Below are 11,506 nucleotides of genomic sequence, written 5' to 3'. Positions count from 1 at the left end.
CGCATAAATATGTGCGACATTCATGAATTCCTTGTCCTACGGACGAGCTTCAGCACAAGAAACTAATCGCAAGCCTACTGACCACTCGAAGAACGCAACTGCGTTACAAGCGGCTGGTTTAAGAGCCGCGGTTGAAGCAGACGAACTCGCTCTTTGTGCAATTACGTGCGTGTCGTCCAACGTTTATACCAACTAAACCGCTGAGGTTTTGTAGCTGATATTCTGCATAGAAATGGCGCTTGGTAGTCAGTATCTTTTATACAAAACTGGTTTGGTGTACTTGCCTCAATCGATCAGAAGAAGTCGGATGTTTGCATCGTCTGTGGCGGTAAGGAAGCAAAAAATTGGAGGCTTATCAAGGTTAAGCCCAGTGGATGCGAAGCATGTTAAGCAGCTGCCTCAGTGTGGATGGGGATAAGTAACGGAGACGTTGTTTTAGGTTAATCGTCGTACTTTATTATTTGCAGCCCGACAAACACACTCTTATGGTCCGTAAATGCATGACTCTTGGTTTGCACGTCACTTACGCATACACGCGCGGCGCAGAGACGCTGGCGCGGTTGCGGGCACAGAGACTGACGCGACGGCGGGCGCGCGCCGCTTGATGATGATAACTTTATTTTCCACCATATTAGGAGGCCCCCAATTCCCGCCCCCGGCACGCAGGCCTAAGGGACGGGAGTAGAGACCTCCGCGATCAGAAGCAGGCAAAGAGGTCTTGGCTCTTCGCGGCTTCTTCCGCCAGGCGGATGGCTTGTAGCTGTGGAGCAGGGACCTCGCTCCGCAGCAGGGCCAGGGCTTCCCAGGCTTCTCTACAATTTATATTTGTTTTAGCCCCTGGGGAGCTAGTACATTCCCAGATTATATGGTCGAGGGCCCCTCTCTCCCCACAGTGCTTGCATTTATCGTTTCTCCTATCTTCCATTTGGATATAATATGCCCAGACCGGGTTTACAAAGTTCCCAGCTTGCAGGCGCCGCCATGCGACTGCCTGACTTTTATCCGGTGGTGGCACCAGTCTCCTGCTTAACCTGTAATTTTGAAGAATCTCCGTATAATGTTGCAGACGCTCGTCCATGTTCCGGCAATCAATCGGGCGGCTCCACAGTTACCCGGAAGTTCACATGTGGGAGGCAAAACATGGTATGGAGCGCAGACTAAAGAAGCAAAAGTGGAACCGTAATCTTAGAAGGAGGATAGCTAGACATAATAAAGAAATTGAAAATTATGCTGTTAAATTATGCGAACAGAATTGGTGCAGCAGATGCGACGAGATGGAAGGGGGCATGAGCCTTTCCAGAACATGGGGTCTGCTGAGACACCTATTAGATCCGACCAACTCAAAATCCCAGTCAGGAATTAGATTATCAAAAGCCAGGCACGCGTTTAAGGGTACAGACGCGGAATTTATGGATGCATTAGTTAACATGTACATTGGCGATACTCATAGTGCCCCCCTTCCAGAGTATGACGGAGCTCCCAACGAGGAGCTGGACGCACCCATCACAGAGGCGGAGGTCAGGGCAGAAATATTGGGACTAAAAATAAAATCGGCCCCGGGCCCTGGCGGGATAACTAACAAAATTTTAAGAAACCTGGATGATGACTCCATCAGCGCTCTTACTGAGTATATGCAAGAAATTTGGACTAAAGGGCACCGGCCTCGGCAGTGGAAGTCGGCAAACGTAATTCTAATCCCAAAACCGGGCAAACCCCCGAAACTAGAAAATCTAAGACCTATTTCTCTAACCTCATGCATGGGAAAATTGATGGAGCATGTAGTCCAGACACGACCGACGCGCTTTATGGAGAAACACGACCTGTGGCCGCACGAGATGGTCGGCTTTCGACCGAGTTTGAGCACGCAGGACGTGATGCTCCGACTCAAATACGACGTAATCGACTCGCGTTCTAGAGACGCCAAAGTTATTCTCGGCCTGGACTTGACAAAGGCTTTTGACAAAGTTAAACACGAAGCGATCCTCCGCGGTCTCCAAGAAATCGGAGTAGGTGAACGAACATATGAGTACATCAAGGACTTCTTGTCAAACAGAACTGCCTGCATAAAGTTCCAAGACATTCAGTCCCCCACAGGGAAGTTAGGGAGCAGGGGGACGCCGCAGGGCTCGGTTCTCTCCCCGTTCCTTTTCAACGTGGCGATGAGGGGCCTCCCAGAAGCTCTGAGGAGCATAAAGGGGCTAAATTTCAGTATTTATGCGGATGACATCAATCTCTGGGTTAACCAGGGTAGTGATGCGAGCATTGAGGAGCGCCTGCAAGCGGCGGCGGACACTGTCGTAGACTACGCTGCCAGTAGGGGTCTATCATGCTCGCCGCAAAAATCAGAATTATTTGTCTATAACCCAAAGTCACTCCGATGCAAGCGCAGCTGGGAATTTGACATTAAAGTAGAAGGAAAACCAGTTCCAAAGGTTGATCAAATCAGAATCTTAGAACTATTCATTCAGGAAAATGGATATAATGATGGAAAAATCAGAAAGCTAGAGGGATTCGCCACACAAGCCATTGGAATATTTAGAAGAATCGCGTTGAAAGGACGAGGCCTGAAGGAAAGAAGCTTGCTTAAACTCATCCAAGCCTACGTAATAAGTCGCGTGAGCTATGCCACGCCGTTCTTAAATATCAGGTCGGAGGAGAAGAAGAGGTTAGACTCTCTCATTCGACGGTGCATAAAGAGGGCCCTGGGCTTACCAATTACCACATCCACAGAGAAGCTCCTTTCTATGGGAGTGCACAATAGCTGGGACGAAATAGCGGAGGCTGTCAGAGTTTCGCAGCTGGAAAGATTAAGTCGAACGACCACGGGCAGAACTATACTCGAAATGGTAGGCCTGCAGACAGATAGGGGACTACGAGAAAAATCAAGTATCTCACAGAACTGCCGAGAAAATCTAATCATTCCCCCCCTCCCTCGTAACATGCATCCCATATTCAACACAGAGAGGAGGGAGAAGAGATCAGAAACACTAATCAGACGCTTCGATTCGATGGACAGCAAGTCGGTTGCGTACGTGGATGCGGCAAGTGGCAAAACGGGGGCGGCGGTCGCCTCGGTGGTCGACGGCCGAGGTGCCCCGGTATCAGCCGCCACCATTAGAAGCCGCAACGCCGAAACGGCTGAAGAAGTTGCAATAGCGCTCGCTTGCGTCGGAACACAAGCCAATTTCATAATCAGCGATAGCAAAACGGCTATTTGGAATTTTGGAAAGGGTAGGGTCTCGCCGGAAGCGGCAAGGAATTCTGGCCAGTAGACGACAAAACAGGAAAATTCGCCTAATTTGGACCCCTGCATACACGTCCGTTCCTGGCAACGAAGCGGCCCACGAGTTAGCCCGAGCGCGCGCCGCTTCATCCCTGGCGTGACGTCACATATCACGTGATGCAGCGATGGTGGCGCCGCCGCCGCGTCGCGCGCGACGGCGCGAACCGAAGCGTGGAGGCCTTCGCCGGGCGACGTCCGACGGCGCGATATGAGGCCTCATCTGCAGCCGGTGTGACGTCATCACGTGACGTCACATCATGTGATCTCACTTCAAGGTCAATGGTGCCCACCGCCGGGAGGCGACCGACGGCGCGATATGAGGCCCCATGGACAGCCAAAAAACTTCATGTGAATGCGCATATTATGTGTAGGTGCTAATAAATGTTTAATTTAACCATGTACTAGTTCATTTATTGCGGCCTCCTAACTGTCTGCATTGACTAGAACGTTTCGACAAACCCGTCAGCCGTCCACTTTTTTTTTTTTTTTTATCAATTCCCCCTCTAGGGCTTTTTGTGGAAAACATGCTTTGCTGTAAAACTGAATAGGTTACAAACTGATTATCCCCTCGAACTTGTTTTTTTTTTAAATCATTTTCTTGCGCAAAGGGCGAACGCATGTTTAGATCGTGCTTACTGAGACGCATTATGAATGTTCTCCATCTACCATTGTGCACCATATTTATTGCTCAATATGGACGCGCGTGTTATTCCCGACAATTGATAAGGTATAATTTTACCTCCTGTAAACGTCCTGGCTTCAAAAGACTATTACGCTGCTTGAAGGCCGCATCAGGTGCTCAGCGGCGTTCACCTGCGCTCGGGCGAAAATGACTGGAAACTGCACCGGAATTCGGAACCCACAGTATACGCAGCCCAAGAAAGCGGGGATATAAAAAATCTTATCATAGTAAATTTCATCACAGGCCCGTGCATTAGTTTCATAAAAGTTATTACATGTATTTCAGCAGTTCTTGTCTAATTAAAGTTTGGTTTGTGGGGTTTAACGTCCCAAAGCGACTGAGGCTATGAGTGGAGGACTGCGGAAATTCCCACCCCCTTGGGTTTTTGCACTGATATTGCACAGCACACGGGCGCCTGGGTTTTCGGCTCCATGCGAAAAGCAGCCGCGCTGAGGCCGGGATTCGATCCCGCATCTTAGAAACAGTACCTAATTAAAGTAAGCAGATTCCCTGACATGTCGACACTGACTTTCCTTCTCTGCACAATCAATTCTTATAAATGCATAGACATTAATAGCCACATCAAGGTACTTCTTAACGCCTTGCGAAAATAATGCGGCAGCAGTGCAAAGACGCAATATACAACTCCTCAGAAAACGTCAGGGTTGTTCTCGCATTGCCATGGCTACTGCCGGTGCTAAAATGAACTGACGCGTGAGGTATAGCCTTTCTCTACAATTCACAGGCGCTTTCTTGCCCAGAAAAGAACACGAACTCGTGATACACCTCCGAGAAAAACGGTGGCCTGATGTGCACCTTATGTAGAAAGCATCGTCTGTTCTTCCGCCAATAAACAACAGGGTAATTAGCCCTACTTCCTCGCAGAATATTTCGACAATACAGATGACACCTGCACAAAGCAGCACTGTTTAAAAGTCAGCCGGCATTCGTACACAAGATGCACAGCAGCAGTCCACACTGCACGCAGATGCGTTCCGAAGGCCAGCAATGACGGCCGTCCTAGTGGCGCCACCTGTTAGGGAGAGTAGAACTGCTCGCTGTTGGGATCGCGCCGACAGTACTTATCCCTATTTCCAAATTAACAGGGTTGGAATTAACGAGTATTTAGTTGTGAGCTACGGAGGTTGCGCAGAAGAGAGAGCAGGCAGTCACCGCCGCGCGGCCGTGCACTGACCTTGCCGCGGCCGCCGTCCCCTCCCCACCCTCCCTCCAAAGCCGCCGGCCGCTGCAGTCATGGCGCCATTTACGTTTTAACCACTCTTCCATGGTTTTACCTGGTTTCATCTTCTGTCCCCATTTTGGACGTGCACAGCCTCTAATTATGCCTTCCGATTGCTGAGGTGGTTCTTTACTTTTTTTTTTCTGCGTGACGTGCGCCAAGCCGCCCAGACGCGGCGGTGCGTAGTTCGAATTATCCGTAGCGGAACCGACTCGCGCTTCAATTAACGGGCTTTTTTATACACATATCCCTATGGAACTTGGCCGGACCAAGTAGTGTAGTTCGAATTATCGAGGTTCGAATTAACAAGCTTTCACTGTATATGTTTTACTGCTACTGAAATGACATAACTTTCAGCAGTGAAAACTGATGCGCATTTAGGCAGTCGTACTGTTTTTCCCGATTTATATTGCACTATAGCGCTTCCCACATGATGTGCTGTCTTAGAACCATCAGTGTAAGAAGCCCTATAATTTTTATATTTTTCCTCCAGAGCCAAGAACTCTTTTAGCATGTGTTAATGAGGAGAAAGGTATTTTTTGAAGCTGTGTAAGTGTGAAGTCACATAAAAAGGGGAGACTGTACCAGGGGTATTGGATCTTTCCTCGGGGCAATGTTTGGAAGTTCCTAGTCCTAGGAATTTTTCCTCAAAACGGAGAGATAAAGGTTTGATTGAGTGTGGCTTGTTTCGGAACAATATTCTGGAAGTGCACTTGGTAACTATGGGGTAGCATATATGATTTGGCAGGGATTGTATTTTCAAAACATACGAGCAAGTAACGATCTTCTGTATTCGAGGGAAGGCTCATTTGTATCTACATAGAGACTGTTTCTAGGAGATGTGCGGTAAGCACCAGTTGACAGATGCAAGCCTAGGTTATGCACCGGATCTAATCGTTTCAAATAGGGTGGTCTTGCGGACCCATAGACTATAGAGCCATAGTCCAAACAAGACCGTACAACAAATCGGTATATGTGTAACAGAGATTTCCTATCAGACCCCCAGTGTTTTCGTGAAAGTACTTTGAGTATGCTTAGTAGTTTTGAAGCTTTCTTTTTAAGGGCGTTGATATGAGGTAGGAATGCGAGTTTAGTGATTTTGAAGCTTTCTTTTTAAAGGCGTTGATATGTGGTAGGAATGTGAGTTTTCTGTCAAAAGTTATCCCTAGAAACTTATGTTCGATTTTAACTGGTAGTTCATTCTCATTTATGTACAGAGTGGGATTGACGTTTATGCCTCGTTTTAGCGAAAACATAACCGCGGCTGTTTTTTGCGGAGAGAACTGAAACCCATTTTTGTCTGCCCATGTCACTAATTTACTTATTGTTAATTGTACTTGTCTTTCACAGGTTGATACATTTGAGGAGGTGCTGGCTATCTGAAGATCATCAACATAGGCTGAATACATAATAGATTTAGGTATTACTCTGTTAATTGAATTCATTTTTACAATAAAAAGTTTGGGACTTAAAATACAGCCCTGAGGGACACTGTTTTCCTGGGTAAAGGTTTTTGACAGGACTGAGCCAAGGCGAAATTGAAATTTACGGTTGGACAGAAAGTCGTTCAAAACTTTCAGCATCCTGCCATGTATGCCTAAATTTCAGAGGTCCCGCAGTATTCCGTATCTCCATGTGGTGCCGAATGCCTTCTGCAAGTCAAAAAAGACAGCAAGACAGTGCTGTTTGTGTATTAATGCTAATTGTATTTTCGAGTTGAACTAAATGATCTGTAGTCGAGCATGTTTTTTTAAAACCGCACTGATGATTATCGAGAAGTTGGCGAGACTCTAAAATGAAGGTTAGTCTGATGTTTAAAATGGCTTCAAAAGATTTTGCCAGACAGCTGGTGAGAGCTATGGGCCTGTAGCTACCGGGGGAGGTTGGTGGCTTTCCGGCTTTCAGGAAAGGCACAATAAGAGCCTCTTTCCAGGCTTCTGGCATTTTTCCATGTACCCATATCTTGTTGAAGAATTTAAAAGTGCGTGCACTGAGGAATCAGATAGATGTGCAAGCATTTCGAAGTGTATTTCATCCTTGCCAGGCGCAGTCTGTTTGCCAGCAGCTAGGACTTTCTGCAACTCTTGAAGTGTGATTAAACTATTGTATGGTTCGTTTTTACCTCTGTCTGTTGGAAGTCTTTGTTTTTCAGCCGTGTTTTTGTACCTTAAAAAAGATGGTTTGGTTTGTGGGGTTTAACGTCCTAAAGAGACTCAGGCTATGAGAGACTCCGTAGTGGAGGACACTGGAAATTTCGACCACCTGGGGTTCTTTAACGTGCACTGAAATCGTACAGCACACGGGCGCCTTGCTTTTCGCCTCCATGAAAAGCGGCGGCCGCTTTTCGATGGAGGCGAAAAGCAAGGCGCCCGTGTGCTGTACGATGTCAGTGCACGTTAAAGAACCCCAGGTGGTCGAAATTTCCAGAGTCCTCCACTACGGCGCCTCTCATAGCCTGAGTCACTTTCTGGGTAGTTGGAAGAACTGGAAATATTGTAGTAGTGCTCGCCTAGTATATCCGCCTGTTCTTCTATACTTGTTGATACTCCTGGGGGTGTTAAAACCTGAATTGTTAAGGGAGAGTAAGTACTGTTTAGTTTGTGTACCTGTTCCCACATTTTTTTGGAAATGACTGAGCTATTTATAAAGAATATGTATTTCTTCCAGGATGTTTTTTCCACATTTAGGCGAATATACCGGGCCCTGGCTCGCGCCTTTTTAAAAAGTATCAGATTTTCCTGTGACGGATACCTTCAAAATATTCCCCAAGCTTTTTTTTTTTTTTTGCATCTCTGCATTCGCAGGACCACCATACTTTGTGGTGGCATTTTACCATTCCTGTGGATTGTGGAATAGCCAGGCGGGCAGCATTTATGATACAAGTTGTGAACAATTTGTTAGTTTGTCAATATTATGAGTTTCTGAAAGATTTCATCTAAATTAGCTTCCGTTTTAAAAAGATCCCAGTCTGCCATATGAAGTTTACAGCGTCGTGGTTTTCTGGGGATGACATTTGATGCAGATTATAAAGTGATAAGTGTGGGTAAGTAGTCGCTCCCGTAGGGGTTGTCCACAACATCCCAATTAAAATCGCTAAAAACACTGGGTGAGCTATAAGACAAATCTATGCAGCTCATTTTTTCCGATCTTGGGGAGCAGTAAGTAGGTTTACCGGTGTTTAGCAAGCAAACGTTATTGCATAAAATAAAATCCTCTATAATCTGGCCTCACATGTCAGTTTTTTCACTCCCCCAAAATGAACAGTGGGCGTTAAAATCTCCTGCCAGCAGAAAAGGTTCTGGCAGTTGATTTAAAAGGTCTTCTAATTCATTAAGAGTTACATTAATATGTGGCTGGAGATACACACTGCATATAGTGATTGTTTGGTAAGTTACGAGTGGCGGCCACAGTTTCCAGCCAAGTTGTTAGTTTAAGTTCCCGAGCTGCAATACTGTTTTGAACTAGGATGGCAACGCCGCCACAGAGTCTATTTGCCTGCTCTCTGTCGTAGCGAAAGAGGTTATAATTTTTTTAAGATTCTTGTGGCTGGGGATCCAGGTTAGTTTCCTGTAAGCATAGAGCGAAAGGTGAGTGTACAGCTAATATGTCTTTTATATCCTGTAAGTTATTTGTCAGTCCCCTGCAGTTCAAATTTACTATGAAAGCCATCCTATCCTATGTGGGTAAATAGAAACGAACTAGTGAGCTTTTGGCCCCGTAATTCGGAGTTTGTCTTTTTTAGCTTTTTCCAAAGAGTCCCGCCGCCTCTGGGATGTCGACGGTTCAGGACTATCTTGGTTTGTTGTGTCCATTGCATCTTCTGATGCAATAGACGTCCGTGCAGAACGCATGGAGGGATTTGAGTTTGGTTTCCCCGTGTGCAGGGAGGCCTTGTGGCCGGTTGGCTGAACAGACTGCACGGCCTGCTTAGTGTGAGGTGGAGCAGTACGAGCCACTGCCACCTGGGGCACAGATGCCCCTGCGCCAGGCTCACTGTTTTTGGCCTGGGCAGGTGCTGAAGCCTGCTGCAGCGCCGCGCACTCTTGCGCCACAACAGAGTATGCAGGTTGGTGCAGCAATGACAGTCGGATTCGAGCTTCTTTGTAGGTAATGTTCTCTGTGACTTTCAGTGTTACAATTTCTTTTTCCTTTTTCCATGTTGGACAGGTATGTGAATAGGCTGCATGGTCACCTTCACAGTTTACGCACAGATATGATTCGTTTTGAAAGTTTTCGGCAGCATGTTTATGCGGAGCACATTTCGCACAGGTCTGTTGGCCCCTGCAGCTTTGGGAACTGTGGCCATACTTCTGACTTGTAGCAACGACGTGGGTTTGGAATGTAGTGTTTGACATTTATCTTCATGTATCCTACTTCAACAGTTTCTGGGAGTTTGCTCGAGGCTAATGTGAACACGAAGTGCTTAGTCAGTATTTCTTTCCCATCTCACTGTATTTTTATTCTGTGCACATTTGTCACATTCTGTTCTTACAGTCATTCAAGCAGTCCCTCTTCTATTAAGTGTATGAGGTCATAGTCTGAGATTACTCCACGAACGGTATTCAAAGAGCGGTGGAGACTGATGGTTAGGGGGATTTCTCCAAACGAAGTCAGCCGAGGCAGTTTTTCAAATTGGTGTTTATAGAGTATTTCCAGTAGCTGATCACCGTTTGGCAACTTTTTGACTTTGTATCCGCGTCCTATAACATCAGTAGTGGTCTTAGAGACTATGAATGGTGATACAATCCGGGCAGTCTTCTCTTGATTTTCACTGTGGATCACATGGTAGCGTGGAAAGTTCATGACCTTCGTTTGAAGGAATTAAGCTGTGACGTCAGTGCGACATCGTTTCTGAGGCCGATCATTTAGTAGTAGAGAGGTAGCCATAAAAAAAAAAGCTTTGTTTTTTGGCCGGGGTGGCAGCCATACACCTCCGTGATGGGTGGCTGCCACCCCGGTCCAACGAGGGCTGCCACCCCAGCCTGGCCCAACGAGGGGATGCGGCAGGAACTTGGAAGCAGCCCTGCCTATGCCAGCTGTACACCCAGACTATAACCAAATATGGCATAATGCAGGGTGGTTAGCCACACAAGGTTAACCCTTGCCGCCTGGAAGAAGGAAAAAACCAAGAAAAGAAGAGGAGATGGGACAGTTGTAAGAAAGGAGATAGGAAAGTGAAAGATGGCAGGGAGGACAGGAAAGGGCGACTGCTGATTTCCCCGGGGTGGGTCAGCCCGGAGGTGTCGTCTGTGGGAAGCGTGGGCCAAAGTGGTGTGTTGTCCTCGCCGAGGGGCCTTAAAAGTCCAAACAATCGGCATTAGCTCAACCACCAGGATCCCCTTTTCCCCAGACATGCCTAAGCGTGGGTGCTCGGGTTCCGTGGTGTCGCACAGTACATGCAAACACCTGCTTTAACAGGTGACCCCAGCGGGGGGACTCCCAAAATTGGCGTCCAACCTAAATTGACTGTTAAATTAACTATGGCCAATTCAGTGACCCTAAAGCTTAGTCAGGCTAACCCTTAAATTTGGCCCTCTGGACCCATGAAATTGGTATACATCCCAATTTTAGTATGGCCAATCCAGTGATCTGTACATTCATTTGGGACAACTCCAAAATTTGGTCTTCTGAACCCTCAAAATTTGGCCGAAGTTGGTGTCCAACCAACTTTGAGGATGGCCATTTCAGTGACCTCAAAATTTAGTTGGGCCAACCCCAAAATTTGGTCTTCTGGACTCCCGAAATTTGACTGAAATTGATGGCCAACCTAATTTGAGTATGGCCAATTCATTGACCACCAAATTTATTTGGGCGAGCCCCAAAATTTGGCCCTTTAGGCCCCCAAAATTTGACCAAATCTGGTGTCCAACCTAATTAAAATATGGCGTGCTTCCACATTTTCAGTGTGGGAGCAATGGAGCCAGATGAGAGGAGTGATCGCTTTGAGAGTTATACAGCAAAAGATTGCTTGCTCCTGCTGCAATGATTATGCGGCTGCTCACACATATGCGAAGGCCACCACAGAGAATTTCATGCTTACAGATTATGGGAGAGGCAGTGATTTTTTTCTAGGCCTTAAACTTTCTCAAGTGTCAGCTTGCTATCAAGAAGAGCCTAGGCTAGAGTAAATATGGTACCAGTTTGAAGGCATTTACTATTGGTTTCAATAAAAGTGAGCAATCCTGTTGATGGCACTATTTTCTGCCAAAGTTACCAAACACAACATCCCTTTTCAAATTACAGTGCCAGGGGAACAGTGATGCTCCAATAGAGAGCAGCTAGGGTGAAGCCTACTAAGCAT

The sequence above is a fragment of the Amblyomma maculatum genome, chromosome 1 (genome assembly GCF_055883805.1).
Source record: "Amblyomma maculatum isolate TAMU_Amacu chromosome 1, ASM5588380v1, whole genome shotgun sequence".
Lineage (NCBI taxonomy): Eukaryota > Metazoa > Arthropoda > Arachnida > Ixodida > Ixodidae > Amblyomma > Amblyomma maculatum.
Note: the sequence above shows the minus strand (reverse complement) of the source record.